General features: G+C 39.7%; 1 protein-coding gene across 3 annotated transcripts in view; it reads right to left on the bottom strand.

Annotated features, from left to right (window-relative positions):
- The window catches only part of CNTNAP5 (contactin associated protein family member 5), an 809,440-nt gene that overhangs the window by 269,873 nt on the left and 514,828 nt on the right, over window positions 1-24,739 (bottom strand). The window lies entirely within an intron of this gene.

The following is a 24,739-nucleotide window of genomic DNA, read 5'->3' as shown; positions in this document are numbered from 1 at the left end:
TCCCAATACTGATGGAGTTGAGCCTCCATTCACCCGAGCATTTATTCACTTATTCTTCCAAACGGCTCAGAGGTTACTTCCTCCAGAAAGTCTCCCCTTCACTCCTCTGTGGCCCTTTTCTCTGCTGATGTCTGTGCCCCTCCTCTGTGCCCACACAGTGGACTGAGTTAGGATCACCATACACTGTTCTGTCTTCCCCAGTGGTCACAGAAGCTGGAAGGGCAGTGCTGTCTCAGGCTGTGCTCTAGCACCTGGCACAAGGCCACATGCACAGCAGGACTTCAAAAATGTTTGATTAGTGGATGAAAAACTGAATGAATACATACAGTCATGTCTTTTTTTATTAACAAAATGACACTATCTTATTTCTACACAACGAGAGCTCGGCACAGTACCGAAAACACAGAGCAGGTGTCCAGTCAGGTTTAGTCCATTTTGACTTAACAAGCACTCACTAAGTTCCTAAGATGTGTCAACAGCACGGTTGCCATGTGACCACAGACCCTGAATGAGGCAATCAGTCTGTGCCATCAAAAGTGCACAGAGAGGGGCTGTGGCCGTAGCCACAAAGGTGTTTATGCACACAGAGGGAGGCAGGCACGGGGGCCTGGAGATGGGGTACTCGGACCAATATGCAGATAGGAGAAATTTATAAATCTCATTACATCAACATGAATGGACTCGGTGGTGTGTAAAGGAAGCATCTGCCGTCTCATGCATGAGAATGTGGAATGTCGTCTGATGTTTTAGACACGATGGCATAGCTCAGAGCAGCAGGTACATATCCAATTATGTCATCCTTCCACGCTTAACACACTTCAGTGGCTCTCAACAGCTTTAAAGATATAGCACCAACTCCTCACCTTAGCCAGCGTGCCCCTGTGACTAATGCCCCATCCCAGAAATACGAAGCTGCATTTTGTCATGATCAAGTGTGAGGGGGTTCTCAGGTAATTCATTACCAATAAAGTTCTAAAGCTTGAGAGGGTGTGACTTTTTATAAATTAGAGTGAATTCAAGGTTATCCTTGTACCCATATAATTCTCTCTTGCAGTCATGCACCCTTTCCGAAGCAGAGTTAAGTGGGGGAGTCTAGTTTGCATCGTACACACTGAGCATAATGTACAGCTTATTCATGTTTGCCCCAACCTAACACACCGGAGTGTGCGACACACGTATGAAAGTCAGCTCTTACGTGAGTTATCCCTTCTGGCCACTCCCACACATCCAAGATGGCAGTGGTGTCAAAGGAGGTACTGTTTTCCCGTTCAGGGTTAATGCCATGCAGGCAACATACAAAGGTTGCATAGCGGTTAAGAACAGGAGCCCTGGAATCGAATTGGGTGGTTTTGCATCACAGGGCTACCACTTAGACTTACATACTTAACGCTTACCACTTACTGGGAGAAGCCACTTCTCCTGTGGTAGGCAACCTTGACGATAACTCATCTTATCCACACCCTTAGCTTTCATGTCTTGTTCCTGATTTCATGCCCTCCCCTTAAGTGTGGGCTGGACTTACAGATGTGCCTCTAACAGAATGTGACAGAGGTAGCATCTGTCATTACCAAAACTAGACTTAAAAAGGCAGTGGCCTCCATCTTGGGTGTTCTGGGATCGCTCGCTGTCAGGGAAGTCCACTGCTGTGTCCCGTGGCCACCCTGGAAAGAGGACCCCCGGAGTGAGCTTGGAGGCTTTGGGCATGCCATGTGAGTAAGCCCTGAAACAGATCTCCACAAACACAAGATGACTGCAGCACTGGCTGACATCTTAATTGCAGCCCTGTGAGAGACTGAGCGAGAACCACCCAGAGAAGCCCAAGGGCCCAGGGAAACTATGAGGTAATAATGTTTGCTGTTTCCAGATGCCAAATTTTGTTATAATTCATTACACAGCAGTAGATGGCTAACAAACTCCCAAAGCATTAATTTTCTCATGGAGCTACAGGTATAAGAAAGAGCCTGCCTCATACAACTAGTAAGGATTCGAAGAGACACTCATAACATAACCACAAGGCTTGTTAGGCAAAACCAACGTCTTGCCTCCCTTCTGCGCGGAGATGATGACTTTCTAAAAAACATTTTTTTACACATTTATTTATTTTTGAGAGACAGAGAGAGACAGAGTGTGAGCAGGGGAGGGGCCGAGAGAGAGGGAGACAGAATCCCAAGCAGGCTCCAGGCTCTGAGCTGTCAGCATAGAGCCTGATGGGGAGATCAAACCCACAAACCGTGAGATCACGACCAGAGCCGAAGTCAGACGCTTAACAGACTGAGCTACCCAGGCGCCACCAGAGATGATGATTTTTAATTCTTCGTCCAGTATTTTGATATTGACTATTTTATCTCTGGATAGCACATTTAAATTGATGCTGCTTGATTTGTTTTTCATTTTTACAGGCTATTTATTCACTTACCAATATAAAAGATAAGAATTAGGCTTTTTCTTTTTTTTTAAGAATTCAAAAAAAATTTTTTTTAATTTATTTTTGGAAGACAGAGAGAGACAGAAAACCAGTGGGGGAGGGGCAGAGAGAGAGACACACATAGAATCCGAAGCAGGCTCCAGGCTCCGAGCTGTCAGCACAGAGCCGGATGCAGAGCTCCAACCCACAAACCATGAGATCGTGACCTAAGCTGAAGTTGGATGCTCAACCGACTGAGCCACCCAGGTGCCCCAGAATTAGCTTTTTCGTCACACCCATATTCAAACACCTTTCCATCCCCCAAATTTCCAATACAGTTGTATTGTAATTTTAGTTAGATCGATGGATACTGTTTGCAATGACATGACAACATACATCCATTCACATATAGCAAATCTTATAATGTGATTAATTCTCCTTTGCTGAAACCAATGTAACTTGTTGAGATTAATAATTGCCTTATTCTCTCATTTGCCTACTTGTCTATGTATCTGTCACCAATTTAACTCCTAATTCACCAACAAATGTCTAAAATGACTCCCAGTATAATCACGTAACAACTAATATAAATGGATACCTAAGGGGAGAGAAAGAAAGAATGGGGACAGAGCTGAAAGCTAGAACTTTCTGGACACTTACAGTTTTAATTTTGAAACAATACAAATATTTTAAATAATTTTTGAAAATTAAATATAAAAAAGGAAAAAGAGCAATTACTAAACATTTAAAGGAAATTTATTTTTTTATATAATTTATTGTCACATTGGTTTCCATATTACACCCAGTGCTCATCCCAACAGATACCCTCCTCAATGCCCATCACCCACTTTCCCCTCTCCCCAACCCCCCATTAACCCTCAGTTTTTTCTCAGTATTTAAGAGTCTCTTATGGTTTGCCTACTTCACTCTCTGTAACTTTTTTTCCCCCTTCCACTCCCCCCTGGTCTTCTGTTAAGTTTCTCAGGATCCACATGAGTGAAAACATGTGGTATCTGTCTTTCTCTGCCTGACTTATTTCACTTAGCATAACACTCTCCAGTTCCATCCACATTGCTACAAAAGGCATTTCATTCTTTCTCATTGCCACGTAGTATTCCACTGTGTATATAAACCACAATTTCTTTATCCATTCATCAGGTGATGGACATTTAGGCTCTTTCTATAATTGGGCTATTGCTGAAAGTGCTGCTGTAAACATTGGGGTACATGTGCCCCTATGCATCAGCACTCCTGTATCCCTTGGGTAAATTCCTAGCAGTGCTATTGCTGGGTCATAGGGTAGGTATATTTTTAATTTTTTGAGGAACCTCCACACTGTTTTCCAGTTTGCATTCCAGTTTGCATTCTGGTGCAGCTGCTCTGGAAAACAGTGTAAAGGAAATTTAAACAAATTCACTAAAAATTGTTTCAAGTAATACTGACATTAAGTAGTTTCTTTGTAACTTTTCATTACAGAAAGTTTGAAATTAATGTAAAGAATACAGAGTAATTGGGGTGCCTGGGTGGCCCAGTTGGTTGGGCATCCAACTTTGGCTCAGGTCATGATCTCATAGCTGGTGGGTTCAAGCTCTGTGTCGGGCTCTGTGTTGACAGCTCAGAGCCTGGAACCTGTTTCAGATTCTGTGTCTGCCCCTCCCCTGCTTGTGTTCTGTCTCTCTCACTTTCAAAAATAAGTAAAACATTTTTTAAAAATTAAAAAAAAAAATAGAATTGATGTTGGTTTAAGCAGGTATCCAGGTGCAAAAGAATGAAGTGGGACCCCACTTCATATCACATACAAAAATTAACTCAAAATGGATCAAGACCAAATTGTAAAAACTAAAACTATAAACTCTAAGAAGAAAACAGGTGTACATCTTTATTACCTTGGATGTGGCAATGCATTCTTAGATAGGACATCGAAAGCACAGGCAACAAAAGAAAAAATAGATAAACTGAACATCAAAATGTAAAACTTTCATGCTTCAAAGGACATCAAGAAAGTGAAAAGATAACCCATAAAATGAGAGAAAATATTTGTAAATCATGTATCTAATAGGAGACATATTCAGAATACGTAAAACACTCTTAAAGTTCAACAATAAAAAGACAAATACCCCAATTTAAAAATAGACAAAAGAGGGACACCTGGGTGGCTCAGTTGGTTAAGAGGCTGACTTCAGCTCAAGTCATGATTTCACAGTCTGTGGGTTCTAGCCCCGCATCAGGCTCTGTGCTGGCAGCTTGGAGCTTGGAGCCTACTTCAGATTCTGTGCTACCTCTCTCTCTCTTCCCTTTCCCTGCTCACACTCTATCTCTTAAAAATAAATAAATCTTAAAAAAAATTTAAGAATACAGAGTAATAAAATGAACCTGATATCACCCATTATTACATTTGGTTAATCTTGCTTCATCAATATTCTCAGTATATCAGTTATCCATTGCCACATAAAAAAACACTCCAAAACTGACTTAAAATGATAATCATTCCATGATTCTACAGATCAGGGCTCATCTGGAAAAGTTCCTGGCCAGGCTCAGGATGTCTTGTGAGGGTTCTCCAGGCATCTGCACTTAGCTTCTGGGTCAGCAGGGCTTTCTGGGGGTGCTTTGATCTCTCATACTCTCACAGACAAATTCCCCTGGTAAAGGCTCCAAGATCAACAAGATGGCAAGCAACTGTCAGGCCTTTGACCGCATGTTTGCTGATGCAACTTTGACCAAAGCAGACCACTTAGTGAAACAAAATCCAAATAAAGCATCCCAAGGACCTAAAAGGAAAAGGAGCTATAGAAGTGGACGGTATCCATGTTTGACTTCCTGAAAAAGAATCACATGGATCTGTAATGGGAGTATTAAAAAGCCCTTTTATTTTACTAAGGCATTGTGATGTGGGGGCTGTTTACCACTGTAGTTAGCCTACCATTCCTAATATACTTTCTCTGTAAACTTTGATTCAGTTACAGGGAGATACCTGAGGGCAAAGCCTGGAAACGAGCATTCCCACTTATAAATACTACAAGTAACTCATAAAACACAAGGACTTTGCCCCAAAACACATCAATTGGTATGTTGCTGATCTTACTTTACCATTCTTTCTTGATTTCTCAGTGGGAATACTTTATAAAAATGAAACATCCCTCATTAATTATTAGGTTTCCTTAACCAAAAAATAGACTGTAGGAAAAAAGCAAGAGTGATATTTCATGCTTCCTCTTTAATTCATCAGTATCAAAAGGCTGAATTTGTCCTCTAGTATCCTCCAAAAGTGACCAATAAAACTATTTTTAGCTTTATTATCAATTCACAAATTTAAGCATATTGAAAACGGTAATTTGATGAGTAGGAAACAGTAGGATATACCAATCAAAGGAAAATAACAAAAATCTTAAAATATATTAAAAAGCCTTCTTATTAAATAACATTGGTATTGATTTATTAAACTATTGTATCTGTCAAGAAAAGTTAATGGCACATTATGTTGTTAATAACATCAGAAACTAAAACTTTGCCATAAAAATTAAAAATATAAAATGTAAAAAATATGTAATTCTGAATTCTGAATTTGAGTTGGTGGTATCAGTATAAACTCATTATTTAATTGTTTTGATTATGTATTTCCACATTTGGACCACTGAATACTTTCTTACTAAAAGGAAGAAGGGTTTTACTGAGTTTATGTTTGGAACAGGATGAGACTGGAATGCCTCCTTTACCTGAAAACATAAAAGCTAGCAAAAATTAAAATACGTCAAAAATGCCCCAAGACCCAATTTGATGGAAGCATGTGAGCATCAAAAAGACTCATAACTGAATTTATAGATTTAAATATATACAATCTACCAGTTTTTTAATCTATCTATCATCTATCTACCTACCTACCTATCTATCATTGATCTATCTATTTAAGTCCATTGGTCACCTCTCGAGGATGCTAGAGAATAAAGTCCTATTCTTTGGAAAGAGAAAAGATCATATCCTACCTTTCTTGCATATAATATATTTGATGGTAACTTAATATTCCACAAAAAATATAAGTTGATAGAGAACTTTTTAGTGGATAGATTAAATTAACAATACCCAAACCTGGATCAATCTCAACATCCCCAAAAGTGATTATCAAGGTGTCTCTAATGTGATATAATATGAAATACACAGCACTAGATAAGACTTGCCAAAAATCCGAAGCTAATCTAATCAAGCCCTTAGATTTGAATGCTAATTTACAGAAAGAAGTAAAGAAACATTCTCACCCACACTCTAAGGATGTAATTAGATAAATCCAGAATGTGGGAACATATGATTCAGTTTCTTCAAAAAATAAATAGTGAAAAGGAGATATGATGCAGGAGACATACCAATCAAACACTGCGTGTGGACTTAAGAAAAGGACAATCAGAAAAAGTAAAACCAAATTTGGCATCAGATGGTATGAAGAAAGTATTTTTAATTATGTTGGGTATGATAATGGTAGTATGGCTTTGTTTCAAAAGATTAAAAAAGATCTTCTTTGTTACTGATACATACTGGGGTGTTTGTAATGAAATCATCAGTACAAAATTTGTTTTTAAAATGTCCCACCATAAACAAGCTATGGGCACCTGGTTGGCTCAGTTAGTTAAGAGTGTGACTTCAGTTCAGGTCATGATCACATGGTTCGTGAGTTCAAGCCCCACATCAGACTCTGTGCTGACAGTTCCAAGCCCGGAGCCTGCTTTGGATTCTGTGTCTCCCTCTCTGTCCCTCTCTGGCTTGCACTCCCTCTCTCTATCTTTATCTCTCTCATTAAACATTAAAAAAAATATGAAAAAGCTAGATGCTGCCTGTAAGAGACCTATTTCAGATCTAAAGACACATGCAAATTTGAAGTGAAGGGATGAAAAAGCATTTATCATCCAAAAGAAAGTGAAAAGAAAGATGGTGTAGCAATACTTATATTGGACAAAATAGACTTTAAAACAAAGACTGTAACAAGAGACAAAGAAGGACACTATATAATCATAAAGGGAACAATCAAACAAGAAGATATAACAATTGTAAGTATTTATGCACCCAGCATGAAAGCATCCAAATACACAAAGAACTATTAAAGAAAGAAATAGATAGTAATACAAAAATAGTAGGGACTTTAACACCCCACTTATATCAATAGATAGATTATCCAAACAGAAAATCAACAAGGAAACACTGCTTTCAAGGACACATTGGACCAGATGGATCTAACAGATATATTCAGAACATCCCATTCTAAAACAGCAGAATACACACTCTTCTCAAGTATACATGGAACATTCTCCAGAACAGGTAACACATTAGGCCACAAAACAAGTTTCAACAAATTCAAAAATACTGAAGTCGTACCATGAATCTTTTCTATCCACAATGTTATGAAACTAGAAACTAAGCACAAGAAAAAAATCTGGGAAAAAACACAAATGCATGGAAGTTAAATAACATGTTATTAAAACTATGAATGGATCAATGAAATCAAAGAGGAAATACAAAAAATACATGGAGACTAATGAAAATGAAAACAAAATGGTCCAAAATCTTCGGGATGCAGCAAAAGTGGTTCTAAGAGGGAAGTTTATAGCAATGCAGACCTACCTCAAGAAGCAAGAAGAATCTCAAATAAACAACCTAACCTTACACCTAAATGAGCCAAGGGGGAAAAAAAACCCAAACACATAGAAGGAAGGAAATAATAAAAACTAAAGGAGAAAGAAACAAAATAGAAAATAATTTAAAAAAAATAACAGATCAATGATACCAGGAGCTAGTTCTTTGAAAAGATCAACAAAATCAATAAGTCTTTAGATCTATAAAAAGAGAGATAAAGACAGAGACAGAGATAGAGGGAGGAATCAAATAAACAAAATCAGAAATGAAAGAGGAGAAATAATAACCAACAACACTGGAATATAAAGGATTATTAGATAATATGAAAAATTAGATGACAAAAAACTGAACAACCTAGTAGAAATGGATAAATTACTATAATATATAACTCCCCAAAACTGAATCCCATAGAAAATTTGAACAGACTGGTTACCAGAAATGAAACTGAATCAGTTATCAAAAAACTCCCAACAAAAGTCTAGGAACCGATGGTGGCTTCACAGGCAAATTCTACCTAACATTTAAAGAAGAGTTAATACCTATTCTTTTCAAACTATTCCAAAAATAGAAGAGGAAGAAAGGATTCAAAGTGCATTCTAGGAAGCCAGAATTACCCTGATACCAAAACAGTAAAGACACACACACACACACACACACCCCAAACAAACAAAAAAAACTACAGGCCATCGATGCAAAAATCCTCAGCAAAATATTAGCAAACTGAATCCAATAACACATTACAAAAGTCATTCACCATAATCAAGTGAGATTTATTCCTGGGATATAAGGGTGGTTCTACATTTGTAAATCAATCAACATGATAACATCATTTAGCAATAAGAGAAAAGATAAAAAAAAATACGACCATTTCAACAGATGTACAAAAAGCACTTGACAAAGTGTAATATCATTTATAATGAAAAAAAAGCCTGAAAAACGTAGGGTTAGACATAAAGTACCTCAACATGCCAAAGACCATGTATGAAAACCGCACAGTTAACGTCATACTCCATGGGGAAAAACTGAGAACTTTTCTCTAAGATCAGGAAAAAGATAAAAATGTCCATGCTCACCACTTTATTCAACACAGCCACAGGAATCAGGCAAGAAAAATAAATAAAAGACATATAACTTGGTAACGAATAACTAAATCTTTCACTATTTGCAGATTATATGATACTATATATAGAAAACTGTAACGATTCTACCAAAAAACTACCAGAACTGATAAATGCCTTTCGTAAGGTCACAGGATACAAAATCAATACACAGAAATCATGTTGTATTCCTATATACTAATAATGAAGCAGCAGAAAGAGAAATTAAGAAAGCAATCCCATTTACAATTGCACCAAAAATAATAAAACACCTAGGAATAAACTTAAAAGAAAATTTGAAAGACCTGCACTATGAAAACTATAAAACACTGATGAAAGAAACTGAAGATGACACAAACAAATGCAAAGATATTCCGTGCTCACAGTCTGGAAGAACAAATATTGTTAAAATATCCACACCACCCAAAGCAATCTACATATTGAATTCAATCCCTACAATAATGCCAACAGCATTTTTCACAGAACTAGAACAAACAATCCTAAAATTTGTAGGAAACCATAAAGGACCCAGAAATAACCAAATCAATCCCGAAAAAGAAGAACAAAACAGGAGGTATCACAATCCCAGATTTCAAGATATATTACAAAGGTGTAGCAATCAAAACAGTATGCAACTGGCAAAAAAATAGGCACATAGATCAATAGAACAGAGAGTGCAGAAATAGACCGTGATTATATGGTTAATTAATCTTTGACAAAGAAGACAGGAATACGCAATGGGAAAATTCTAAGAAATGGTGTTGGAAAAACTGGATAGCTACATGAAAAATAATGAAACTGGACCACTTTCTTACACCTTACACAAAAATGAACTCAAATTGAATTAAGGATCTAAACATGAGAATGAAACCATACAAATCCTAGAAGAGAGCACAGGCAGTAATTTCTCTGAGATGGACTGTAGCAACATTTTTCTGTGTGTTTCCTGAGGCAAAGGAAACAAAAGCAAAAAATAAACTAAAAGAACCGAATCAAAATAAAGAGCCTCTACACAGCAAAGGAAATAATCAACAAAACTAAAAGCCAACCTACTGAATGGGAGAAGATATTTGTAAATGACATATCTGATTAAACTCAATAATCCAACTTAAAAAAAATGGGCAGAAGACATGAAGAGACATTTCTCGGAATAAAACATACAGATGGCCAACACACATATGAAAACATGATGAACATCATTCACATCAGGGAAATGCAAATCAGTACCACAATGAGCTACCACCTCAAACCTGTCAGAATGGCTAAAATCAAAAAGATACAAAATAACAAGTACTGGCGAGGATGCAGAGAAAAAAGGGACCATCGTGCACTGTTGGTGGGAATGCAAACTGATGCAGCCACTGTGGAAAACCGTACAGAAGTTCCTCAGAAAATGAAAAACAGAACTACTATGTGACCTACTAATTCCACTACTGGGTATTTACCCAAAGAATATACAGACACTAATTTGAAAAGATACATGTACCCCTTTGTTTATTGCAGCATTATTCACAATATCCAAATTACAGAAGCAGCCCAAGTGTCCATCAATAGATGAATGGATAAAGAAGATGTGGTATATATACACAGTGCAATATTATTCAGCCATAAAAAAGAATGAAATTTTGCCACTTGTAACAACCTGGATGGAACTAGAGAATATAATGCTAAGTGAATTCAGTCGGAGAAAGACAAATATGATATGATTTCACTCATATGGAGTTTAAGAAACAAAACAAACAAATAAAAAAAAAAGACAACTCAACAGACTCTTAATTACAGAGAACAAACTGGTGGTTATCAGCGGGGAGGTGGGCGGAGGGATTGGTGAAATAGGGGAAGGGGATTAAGAGGACACTTATCATGATGAGCACTGAATAATGTATAGAATTGTTTCATCACTATATTATACACCTGAAACTAATGATTAATGTAAAACTGTATGCCTATTATAATGGAATTGAAATTAAAAAAGAAAACAAATTTTCCACCCCCCCCAAAAAAAAAACCAAAGGGGAATAGTAGCAACAAAAATCACAGCATATTGATGAATGCTGAACCTGAGCAAAGGATACAGAGTTAACAACTGTACGATTCTATTTTTTGTGTACATCTGAAAATGTCTCTAAAAATTAATGTTTGCTTTTAATATGGAGGTATTTCAGGTATTTTTTGGATTTGAATTTGAAAAATTACCACGAGATCATGACCTGAGCCGAAGTCGGACGCTTAACTGACTGAGCCACCCAGGCACCCCTAAAATAAAAATTTTTAAAGAGCTCCCCTGGGGGGGAAAAACAGCAGGGTCATATAGTTTCTCAAGAGAATCTTAAGGAGTAGATAAACTTAACTCTACTTACATATCTTTAAAGCACAGAAAAAAAAATCCCCAGACTTGTAATATAGTATAAAGGTGATCCCCCAAAATAATAGACATCACACCAAAAAAGAAACCTATAGAATCACTTATGAATATCAATAACAAAACTTTACAGAAATTATCAGCAATTAGAACCCAAAAGCATATTTTAAAACAAATAATAGCCAAATGGAGGCTTAATCCAATATCAGGGCCAAAGAGAAGTATTATGTGATCATCTCCACTCATTTACAAAGACTCAATGTGTCTTGTACAGGCTCTCAATCGCCATTTGAGGTCATCTATGTGAGAAGCGCCCCGTTTCCTGTCGGGACAAAGACAGGGCCATGAAGGGAAAACACAAGAAGCTTTATCAATGGGGAAAGATTTGTTTCCACTCAAAACAGCAACTACTAAATGTGCTACACTCGAAGGTCTAACGTTATGGGGATACACAAAGATAATGTGCTCTTCAATGAAAAGGACAAGAATGGACATGTTAAGATTGTTTAGAATAGATTTTTATATTAATATAAACAGATGTGTAATGTAGCTGGACAGGGCAGAGGGATGAGTATTTTCATAAGGAAAATAGTCTGAATCTGGTTCCGGCAGCTAATTTATGGCCTAAAGTACAATTTGAAATGTCCTTGTGATGCCCACTCTCATTAAAGATAATGATAGTATTCAGACAGCAAAATAGTTTTATTTAGATCCCACCTTTTCAAGTACCAAGGTCAAAGCTGTAGTTTTTCTGCCCCACCATTTATATTCCTATTGTAAAACTACAGAAATAGACAAGAAACTTGCTTACAAGACAAGTACATGTTTTTTGACGCCTTAAAAATGGTTCAGTCCTATTTCTTTCCTTTCTTTCTATGCCCCTGGCAATCTAACATTTACCACATGATTGAATATTTAGTTACAGATCTACACACGGCCTACAGACACAAAGAAGACCGAATTAACTCTAGTAATTAAGTAAATACTTAACAACCATTTATTTAGTTACATTTAGCAAACCCCTTGTGCAGTAGTTTTGTGGGAGTTGGCCTTGCCTGGTTACCATACAAGAAAAGAAAAAAAAAGTATGCAAAAGCCGGTTGGATTGCTGACATTAGCTCAAAAACATGTGTCAAGAAATTAAATTGGAAAATAGATCTTTCGATGCCACAGTCTGTACACACATGGTACAGGTTGAAAACAGGCATAGATTCTGTGGTATTTCACTGGAAAGGAGGCTAGTAGAGATGTAAATGCATTAGTGGTTGCTAACGGTTACAAATGGGGAGAATGAGAGAGGGGTATGGCTATAAAGGGACATCATGAGGGGTCTCTGTGATGAAAGTGTCATCATAGTTATAGTGGTGATTACACAAATCCATACACATGACAGAATTGCACAGAACTACACACACACACACACGGAAGTGTATGTCAAATGGAACAATCAATAAATTCGGTGTGCATTACGGATATTGTTTTCCTGATTTTGATATTGTTCCGCACTTATGCAAGACGCTGCCATTTGAAGAAACTGGGTAAGGGGCACACAGCACCACCTGATATGTATTTTTTTTCAATTTACTGTGAATTATTTCAAAATTAAAAACTTCCAAAAGGGAGATACGACCAAAAAATTCTACTCCCAGGTATATACTTTACAGAAACAAATACACACATCCACATAAAATCCTGTGCCTGAATATTCATGGCAGCACGATTCATAATAGCCAAACAGCAGATACAATTGAGATGCCCATCAAGTGATGAACGGGTAAACAAATGAGGTATATCCATACAGTGGAATACTATCAGGCAACGGGAGAGAATTAAGCATTGACTCATACTACAACATGGATGAAACGTGAACCGTTAAACCTTCAAACCAATTTCACCAAAGTGAAATCTGCCAGTCACAAAAGATCGCACACTGCATGATTGCATAAATGTAAAGTGTCCACATAAGGCTATATATACAGTAAGTGTGTATATATACACACTTGCCAGCAGCAAGTGTGTATATACCTTGTATAGATACCAGTGTATATATACCTTGCCAGCAGCCAAGGGTAGGTGTTTGAGAGCTGGGAAATGGGAACTGACTGCTAACATGTATGGGGTTTCTTTGGGGGCGTTGAAATGTTCTATAATTAGGTAGTGATGATGGGTGTGCAACTGTGTGAATACACTAAAAACCATTGAACTGTACACTTCAGGTGAAATTTATGACACAAAAATATGCCTCGATAAACCTGAAAAAAAAGTCAAAGGCAGGGTGTTAGGTCACAGGAACAGATCCCAGAAGATGTAGGTCCTTCCAGAACACACTGCATCAGAGCCCTGAAATCTATTACATTTGACCCACTGTGTCTAAATACAGCAGCACGCCCATCAGATGACCCCTGGTGAGCTCTGAAGGCAAAGGAGCACGTCTCAGCCCAGCTTTATTTCCACAGAACACTCTGCCGGTAACTCCATTGTCTCCTTAGAAGCCACAATCCATTTCATTAAAATAAAGATAAAATGAAGATAAAATAAAGATAAAACGACTGCTAAACAGAGAATCTTGTGTCTAATATGCCTGTTATGTTGTCATCCTGACCCTCTGTGATCCAGCAAATTAATCTACAAATCTTAGAGTAATTATCCTTAATAATGCATTATATGTAAAGTATAAACATGTAAACACACTTCCTATAAGCCTTCCTAGCAGTCCACATCTGAATTAAGTCTAGCGAATCAGGGGCATGGAGGCAGAGCAGTGGGACTCTGGGGGCAGGTAGAAGCAGGAACCGCAGGGGGCACGCAGTGGTTCTTTGTGTGGTCCTTAAACCAGTTGTGAAGGGCATCACCCTGAGGTTACTAGCCATGCACATTCATGGACTCCATCCTGCATCAGAATATCTGAGCAGAGTGTTGTAGAAACAGGGACGCCTGGGTGGTTCAGTTGGTTGAGTGTCCGACTTCGGCTCAGGTCATGATCTCACAGCTCGAGAGTTCGAGCCCCGCGTTGGGCTCTGTGCTGACAGCTCAGAGCCTGGAGCCTTCTTCGGATTCTGTGCCTCCCTCTCTCTCTGCCCCAACCCACTCGCATTCTGTCTCTGTCTCTCTCAAAAATAAATAAACAATAAAGAAAAAATAAAAAAAAAAACAGTATTTGAACAAGATCTCACCGTAATTCTTTTGCAAAGTTAAAAATTGGTAAGACTTGTTCTAAAAAAACCCCAAAAAACAAAAAACACAACAAAAACAAAAACAAAACAAAAAACCAAAACTTTGAAAGACATACTTATAAAATAGTGGCAGAGAGCATGACTTTTTTTACTTCTCTCCCCTTTTGTTTTCCTTCATAATATTGCACCTCTTTGGGGAGTAATGTTCATCGTGTATCTGTGTAAATCAAGACTGATTACCAGCTCACTCGATACATGACCCTACTCTTGGTTAATAATTTTTTCACTGTGTCATTTGATATCTTTCTAGAAAACCTTCGGGGGCCAATAGCTCTGGATTCAAACACCACTGAAAATTTAACAGACTTTGGCAAACTGCTTCATCTCTCAAGTCTTATTTTTCTTGCAAGACTTTTATGAGATTAGATAAACTAATACATGGAAATGGGCTGCCATGGTGCCCTGCCCACAGTAGGGATCCAGACAATGGGAGTTATCCAATTGGTATGATTTATAAATCTTCTAAAACAATTAAAGAAAGAAGGACTGAGTACGTGTACATAGTAAATTTAGGATATTTATCAGGAAATTTATCAAATATATATGGCACCCTAGCCCTATGTTAGGTATAGAGTTAAGTTCTGGGGATACAAAAATGAATAAGATATTGCCACTGCTATCAGATTATAAGCCAGGTGAGAGAGTAGATTGAGTTCTACTCTCCATTTATATGATAAATTTTGAGGGAATTGGATCTTGAATGTCTCTGTATTTTCAGGGGCTAGCCCGGTTCCCAGTAGGTGTTCAACAAATGACTGTGAATTTAGAAACATATAGATGAAAAGGCAAGGCTATTCCCTGTGGGGGCTCATGAGGACCACACATGTTTTTGGCAGATATGCCCTTCTGAGAGACCTCTCTGGAAGCCGGAGCAAAATAATTTAGACTGGGTGGGTGGGGGGTGAGGTGCGGGCACAGGTGAGAAGGCCACAGCAATAGTCCTCCTGAGTAAGAATGAAGGTCTAAGCAAGTAAGAGGCCATTGTAGGTCTTTGTAAAAAGAGGCCTAAGTATGTCACAGGGGCATTTTTATGCATGTTTGAATTCGAAAAGAACTACTCTACAGCTTATCTAGGACTCCACATATCTGGGCATTTCATTTGGAAAGAATTAATCAGCAATCAAAGAGAAATAGGAAGAAGTATTATTTTCTTCTGAAGAAAAAAAAAAATAGCTTACAAGTTGATTTAATACAATGGTAAGATTTAAGCCTAAATGTATCTGTCACTGTAATCCAAAAATCCATTTTAAATTACACAAAGATTCAGTGTAAATCTAGGCTAGCACCTAATAGGAAAACATAACAATGTTAGGTACAAATGTATCCAGCACAGGGAAATGACAAAAGGACACACTACTGGGTCACATAATGCTAACAGTTACCATTTGATACTAAGAAATAGTTACTATTCGATACTATAGGATGCCCGGTGTGTGTCAGGCACAGCCGTAGACACACATTACATGCAAGATAGCTAACCTTATACAATAATACTAAGCTTCAATTTTACACAGATGTAAACAAAGGCTCAAGATCACCCTGATTTTGTCTGAGCTCACCCACCCATCAGCCCAGCAGCTGACATCTACCCCCCAGGCATGGCTGTGCTCAACATATTCTCCCCTTCACAGAAAGAAGTTCTTGCTTCTCACTCAGCTACACTTAATATGAAAAATCAAATGTGAGGCTCAGAGACTTATTTCAACTTCAGAGTCTCCAGCACACATTTACAAACTTTCTAGGAGCACTCAGAGTTAGCTTTGTAAACGCAGCTGCCCTTCTAGCTCTGGGAGTTCCCCAAGGTCCCCAGAGGGACCTATCCACCTAATCGTGACTTACTAGCTTTACTCATAACAAAGAAAGCTTTTGTTGCAATGCTTAAATTTGGAAAAGCATCCATGGACTGTATTTGTCTTTGCATTTGCTTGGGGCTTCTAACCTGATCATATCACTTTACCTCTTTCTAAGCTAAAAAAGTAAAGAATGAAGCTCCTAAGATGTATTTAATATGAAGATGTGAGGATATTTTACTCTCCATTTATACAGAAAACACAATAAAACAAAAATCCAGTCCAAACAAAAACTCATAATCCCTGCAGACAGGCTAGTGTCAACTCTAGACTCAGCTCCACTGGCCTCTCCTTGGGCTCAGTGTTCAAGAACCCCTGATTCATGGCATCCCTATCATCTTGCACAGAACAAAACTTCACTAATGCAGCTGGCTAGGACGTTGTGGGCAGATTAGATAAGAGTACAAATGGCTGGTTGATTCAGACAGCTGGAAAATCATCTAGAAAGATAAGATAGCATAACTTATTCAGTGCCCTTGGCTTTGGTGCTGAAATTGCCATCCGGTGAGTGGGGCCTCTCAGCAAGGCTCCCCAACCTGTTTAACCCAGTCAGGCATGAAAATGTGAAATCAGCCTGCCACATCCACCTCCCTGAGGCCTGACTGGAGGCACACATTCCCCTAATCTGCCTGCTTCTGGTTGGGGTGATGCTCTGGGAACTAGACTGCTATCATGCTTGGGGTGGTGCATGCTTACTCCAAGGGAGTAAGCCTTGACTTTACAACCAAATGGTAATTTCCTTGTGAGTAGAGGTCAGGGGTACATTGAAAAAGAAAGACGGTTTTGTTGTGTCGTTTTAGCCAAGGAGTTCTACATTAAAGCCCTAGCCATTCCACTTATGAGCCTTATAAACATAGCCTCATTACCACACTAGGTTTCCATTATCTTAAATCTAAAAGCATGCTAATAAATCTACTTTGGAAGATTATAACACATTTCCAAGCAAACACATACTTGCTGTTTTAAAAGTCCGTGGTAGGAGAGGCCCCAGGGTGGTGCAGTTGGTTAAGGATCAGACTTTGGCTCAGGTCATGATCTCATGGTTTGTGAGTTCGAGTCCCATGTCAGGCTCTGTGCTGACAGTGTGGAGCCTGCTTAGAATTCTCTCTCTCTCTGCCCCTCCCCCAATTATTCTCTCTCTCTCTCTGTCAAAATAATAAATAATTAAAAATAAAAGAAGTCAGAGGTAACACATCACAGCATATGCAGGCTACTGAGATTAGTTTACTGTCTCTCCAGCATAAATGGCATAGAGACATGTGCCCCACTTCCCTCAGAAAGTTTCCATGTGTCATTCTCAGGTTCTTCCTCCTCCACCAGCTGAATGGAGGTTCCCAAGGACTTAGAAAGAAGTAGAACTGTAAGACAGAAGTGGACTGAGTCCCCACGTGGCTGAAGAGATCAGCCACACTACAGTGTGAGACAAAAAGAAACTTGTATTTTGCTAAGCCACGGAGATCTGGGGATGGCTTACCACCTTGGTTATTAGCTTACCTTTACCTTGTTCCTTAAAACTTTAGCTCAGTGTCTGGGAGATTCCTGAATGCCAGGCTTGGTAACGAGCATTCCTAATTCTGGATAATGCAAATGAACTCAAAAAGTGTGACAGCTTTGCCCCAAGCCATCCCAATTGGTGAGGGACCAGTCAACCGACATGGGTTCCTTGACTCGAAACTCTTTGTTCTCTCCTCTAAATGCTACAAACAAACAAAAACTCATGAGATAGTTATACTGCGGTTGTAAGTTTCCAAAACTGGCCTCAAATAGACAGAGTAATAAGGGCAATCCTAATAAAAGTTGCTTGAAGGCATCCTTGGAAATAATTACGCATATATGTATCTGTCTATATTTTACCATCATTGTTAACAAGTCCAGAATTCTCTGTGTAAAGGCCACGATGTAAAATAAATTAATGCTTTGCATTTGCACACCGTAAAGAATGTGCTTTCCTGTACAAATTGGCAGATGCCTATTTTTTGAAGCTGTGAGAAATGCCTGTCGTTTAGTATGTGCGGGCCGCATATTTGACGCAAAGACATGAACAAAAATGCCCTGAGCTACCGTCACTAAGGATGTTTAACTCTGTCACTCAGGGCATCTCAGTGAAAACCCGTTGTAATTCTCCCTACCAGATTATGCTTCCAAATCCTTCTCATCATCACAGTGTTCACGGAATACTAATCATCATGAAACAACAGCCTGACCACAAAAGAGGAAGCAGAGACAGAAACCTGGGTTACAGATTTTTATATTTTACTTATACTTTTATATATTTTATAAAGCTAAAAAAGTTGAAGCGGGGCACCTGGGTGTATCGGTCGGTTAAGCAACCAACTCTTGATTTCGGCTCAGGTCATGATCTCGGTTTCGTGAGTTCGAGCCCCCACGTCAAGCTCTGCGCTGGCAGCCTTAACTGGTGTCCCAGCAACGTGTTGACATGCCTATGTATTTTTGTAAACACTGTGTGTCAGTCAGGGTTAAATCAGAGAAGCAGACCATAGGGAAATTATATGGATCTACCAGGGGGCATCTGTTACGGGATTTGTGGGAGCTGGCAAAGAAGTCTCTGTGAGGTTGTGGTGTTTCTGTTGGATGTGGGAGCCTGAAGGCAGCATTGAGAAGGGAAGCGGGATGTGAAGTGGGGAAGCAAAGGCAAGCTGGACCCCCTGAGTGTGCACTGGAGGCCAGCATGGATGGAAACCCCACAAGTCTTCTGGTTGTCTCTCGCGATAGCCGTGTGAGTATCTTGCAAAACCTGGGGCTCCTTGTCACAGAGGTAAACTCACCCGCCTGGCCCAGGAGTCAGAGAGGCTACCCTACCGCGGGATCCAGAGGAAGGTACAGCAAGAGCCGGTGCAGCCAATGCCCCAAACAAACATGGCGAGGCACCCTATCAGCAACAGACAGTGTGAACTACACAAAGTGGCTGGCTCCCTTCCACCATTCAAACCTGCTAAAAGCACAGTAAAACCCTGGATGGTGAGTAACTTGTTCTGCAATGTTCTGCAAGAGGAGCAGATATTTTTAATACATTTTAACTTGGTAAACGAGGGATGTCTTACAACAGGAATTATGAGTGATGCCCAACATCACGTGATCACACCTGAGTGAATGGTATGGTTCTAGATGTTCACTTTGATATATGAGTGCTTTGGAATGGAAGCACATTTCCAGAATGAATTATGCTTGCAAACCAAGGTTTTACTGTATCTTTCATTTATTCTTTTCCTACACAGGAAATAGGGGTGCCTGGGTGGCTCAGTCAGTTGAGTGTCCAACTTCAGTCAGGTCAGGATCTCCCAGTTCATGAGTTCGAGCCCCACATCGGGCTTTGTGCTGACAGCTCAGAGCCTAGGGCTTGCTTCAGATTCTGCCTCTCCCTCTCTCTGCCTGCTCCTCCCTCACTTGTTCTGTCTCTTTCTCTCTCTGTCTCTCTCTCTCTCTCAAAAATAACACAGGAAAGAGAACTCTGGGGAATACAGTTCAAGTCAAACCAAGTTGACACCTACAAAGCTTCAAAACTTTGTAAAAGTGGGGTATTTTGATCATCATCAGTTAAAGCAAAATATTTAACTGCAACTGGTTAATACCATTGCCTCTTCCCCTCGTCCTGTTTATTGTCACATGTCTCAGGCCAGGTGGCACTGGAGAAGCCACAGAACCTTTTCAGATGCAAAGTAAGGGAAGGGATGTGTGGATACACATCTGACTGCAGATTGATGGGTTATAACCACATGGTTTGCCGCCATCTACACGTATGGTCATTACTAGCTGCTGTGACCTGGGAGGAGCTTCTGTGAACACGTCTGTTGGCGCTTCTGCAGATTCCCACATCACACCCAACCCTGCGGGACCAGAGGCCATGTCTCCATAGAAATGTCCCCTGCAGCATTTAGCACCAGCAATGTCTGTGTCCTCATGGAGAAGCCGGGTTTGAAATGCACACTGCCAGAAGCCAGCGTGTAGGAAATCCTTCTAAATCTTGTATTGAATTTATGAAACTTGACAGGAATTCTCCCAACTTCAACCATGTTCATAAAAGTTTATGTGGCACAGGGGGCAGGAATGGGAGTTATTGTTTAATTTGTATAGTTTCACTCTTGCAAGATGGAAAGAGCTCTAGAGATGGACGGTGGGGTTAGTTACACAACATTCTGAATGTATTTAATTCCACTAAACATGACTAAGGTGGTACATTTTAAATTGTGTGTATTTTATCATAGCAAAAAAAAAAAGTTGGAGGAAAAAAACAAAGTTTAAATGTTTGCCTATAAACTTCTGAAGATAGTCCTAAAAATAGATATATTCAGTAGTAGGCATGCGTAAAAAATAATAACATTCAGCATCCATTATGCTAAGTTTCATTTATCAGATAAGCAGATAAGAAAATGGGATATTTGAAATTTCCCATTCTATTGCCATGCTGTTTTACTTTAAAGTAAGTAAGCAATGGGCATTTTGAAAGTGTATGTGGCATTACCAATAACAAAACATAAAACTGAAAAGCTAATTTTCTAAATGATCGGCATAAGTTTTTGAAAATTATTTTGATCAACCATATTAGAGGAGAAACTGATTTGCCACTTTATTTTCTGTGAAAAAAATAAGTAAACAAAAGCATCCTGTAAACAGACAAAGGAAAAACAGCCCAAAGATGTATAAGTAAAGCAAAGGACTATAAAATCGTATTAGGAAATTAATAAAAATACTATTTTTTTAATTTGTAAGTGTTTCTGACAGTTGCCATTCTTTTATCTTTACCATTTGTAAATGATTTATTTTCTCATTCTAAAAGTAATACAGAAAATCGATTCTTTTTAATTTTTTTTTTATTTTTTTTTTAAATTTTTTTTTTCAACGTTTTTTATTTATTTTTGGGACAGAGAGAGACAGAGCATGAACGGGGGAGGGGCAGAGAGAGAGGGAGACACAGAATCGGAAACAGGCTCCAGGCTCCGAGCCATCAGCCCAGAGCCTGACGCGGGGCTCGAACTCACGGACCGCGAGATCGTGACCTGGCTGAAGTCGGATGCTTAACCAACTGCGCCACCCAGGCGCCCCTAAATTTTTTTTTTTAAATGTTTATTTTTGAGAGACAGAGAGACAGAATGTGAGCAGGGGTGGGGCAGAGATAGAGGGAGACACAGAATCCAAAGCAGGCTCCAGGATCCGAGCTGTCAGCACAGAGCCCGACATGGGGCTCGATCTCACGAACCATGAAATCATGACCTGAGCCAAAGTCGGACCCTCAACCAACTGAGCCACCCAGGTGACCCGAAAAACAATTCTTAAAGGGGATCTTCAGGGGTTCCTGGGTGGCTCAGTCGGTTGAGTGACTGTTGGTTTCCTCTCAGGACATGATCTCTCAGTTCGTGAATGGAGCACCACACTGACAGTGTGGAGCCTGCTTGGGATTGTCTCTCTTTCTCTCTCTCTCTGCCCCTTTCCCCCCTGCCCTGCAAAAATAAATAAATAAATAAACTTAAAATAAATAAACAAATAAGCTCAAAAAAAATAAAAGTAATCTTCATAATTCTATAAGTTTGAGGGATTTTGAAGCTGATCTGCCCCAGCTCTGAGCACGGAGACTGAGAACAGCACCGGTAGTGGGTTATTTCCAAGGTCAGTAAGCAAAGCCGTCAGCCTGCCTCTCAAGGCAATGCGCCTGAGCTCTTCTCTCCAGTAAGCAGGAGCTGTGGACTCTTGACATAGGCTTCCCTTGGTGTCCAAGGACCTTCACCCTGCCTTTGACTTCACTCTTCACTAGAGCAATGTGTGCAGCAGGGTCTTAGGAAATTGAAAACCATATAGATCACTAGAGCGAGGCAGAGAGAGCAAAGCTACCCAATTATCGCTGCACTGCAATTTCCTCTTCTGTAAAATATAATAATCCTGCTTACCCCACAGGCTTGTTTTGAAGAGTAAATGGGATCATGGGAACGTGCATTTTAACTGTCTGATGTGTTGTAGGTGCCTGGTAAATCGAGGAGGGGCAAAGTGAGAGGAGGAAAACAGAAAATAAAGTGGACAGAAACTATAAAGTAGAATATTGGAAATACTGTGGTAGAACTCTTCAGGTTTCCCAAACAAAGTCTGAGATGGTTTTAAGGAGGAGGCATGGATTTGCTTGGAGAGGAGAGAGAACAAAGGCGTTCAGAATGGTGAACACGCAGGGGTAGTAACCATGGACTCCCACCAAGGCAAGCAATACTGTCGTGCTATAAAAGAATCCTTTTTGAGCACTTGCATAGACCCAAGTGGGAACTCTGTGCAAAGGTTTCCAGGGAAAGAAGATGCCATCCCTGGTCAGACGGTGAGGAACAGAGGGAATACAGTACAATAGCCTTGGGGCCTAAGAGAGGAAGAGGCCAGCAGAAATAGTCACCTTGTTGGTTAGATGGTGTATACAGCCTCCCAGCAAGGGGGTCCTGGAGCCTGATCTCATCATCCATTGAATCTACTTCCAGTTTTTATAAATATTCATATTAAACTGAATGTAATCCCCATTCTAGAATGGATTAAATCTTCAGTTATCCTTTTGTCCTTGTCAGACACCTTGAGAAGAAGCCCCCGATGGGACTTCACGGGGGAAACCTGCCTACCTCTTAGAGTCAGATACTGGTTCCCAGAATGGGCAAAGCCAGGGAAGCAGCCATGGCCCCCACTTCTGTGTTGTCCTAATGAGGCCGCTCACCACGCGCACGTGCTCTCTGCTCCCTCACCACATGCCCACCTAAGGACAGACAAGACATCTGCCCAGGACTTCTGACCCAAAGAAAACCAGCTCATTCGGGATGGCACGTCTTTCAGTTGGCACTGGAAAGTGCATGGGGTTGAAACCGCAATCCAGTCTTTCCAGATCGCTTGTATGTCAATCTTTCAAGATGCATTTTAAGGCCGATTGAAGGCAGAGAGCTTTCACCATATGTTTTAATATGTAACTTACAGCCCTGCTTCCGGGTCTGTAAGAGAGCCCCAGCCTAAGAATGTGCCTCTTTCTTGAACTCTGGGATAGATTCCCTGCAGTACTATTTATACTGCAACATGACAGTCACTTTTGGGGAAGATGGCCTCTGCTACAACAGAGACAATCTTTGTCTTGCTTGGATAGCCATTATGAGCATATATTACAATCTGCCTTTTCCTTTTTTTTTTTTTTTTTTTTTTTTTTGCTAGTAAGCTTGCCTTCTGGGGCCTCTGTTTGTCTCCTGTGCCTGCCAAGTCTTCTGGTGTGAAGGAACATCTCTTGACAGATCATTGCCTGAGACCCTTCCCCTTCTGTGCAGTTCCACCTTCTGGAAAACTTAACTGAAGTTGCCCGGTCTTTGTACAAACTGTCAAACACTTTTTCTCAGTCACTGCTGCCTGAACTCTGTCTAACCTTTACCAATATTCCACAAAGTCCTTAATGAGATTGTTTTATGTTGTCACGCTAGAAAATTGGAGATGAAAGAGCTTTGATTTCTTGGAGGAATCACATAAGGGAGTCTGTGCACTCACTTTTATTCTTTATCTTCTAATTAGAAGATTGGAGGGTTTTTTTTTTTTTTAAGTAGGAAGAATGAGGAAGCTAGGAGAAGCTTATCATGAAGACATTATTTCAACCTTCAATTTTGTTCCCTTTTTCACTTTTATTCTCACCTTAATATGATTTTAACTTACAATTATGAAACCTGAGATGATCTCTACTAATCGAGAAACAAAGAGATCCGTATTGTTCAGACAAGCATGTTGAAGAACTGGAAAGGGTAAAAGAGGGTATCCCCACCCCAGACTGCTGAAGACGCCCAGCCTGGATGCCCACTGCCTCCCTACACAGTCTGTCCAGTCAACCTATCTCCTTATTGGCTCCCAAGGCAGCTATCTGTGCCCGCCTTTATCATCTCCATCAACACGCCATGATCCTTTAGTGAGAGCCTATGAGAAACCAGAAATTCCTTCTTTTCTTAAGTTCCGCCCAGTTGTGCCAACATCTGCATCCTGTAAGGACTTACTCCTCCCCACTTCTCATATAAAGGTGAGCCAGCGTTAGGGGTCCCATACTGTTCCGATTTCTAGAATCTTTTCTATTCCACTTATTCAGCAAAGACTTTACCAAAGAGTTAACCTTCTTAATCACTCCATATGCACAGATTGTGTCCCCTAAACACTTCATAAAGGCAGAAACTAAATAT

The sequence above is a fragment of the Panthera onca genome, chromosome C1 (genome assembly GCF_046562875.1).
Source record: "Panthera onca isolate mPanOnc1 chromosome C1, mPanOnc1 haplotype 2, whole genome shotgun sequence".
Lineage (NCBI taxonomy): Eukaryota > Metazoa > Chordata > Mammalia > Carnivora > Felidae > Panthera > Panthera onca.
The sequence above is the reverse complement of the archived record's forward strand: the minus strand, read 5'-3'. Positions and strand labels throughout refer to the sequence as shown.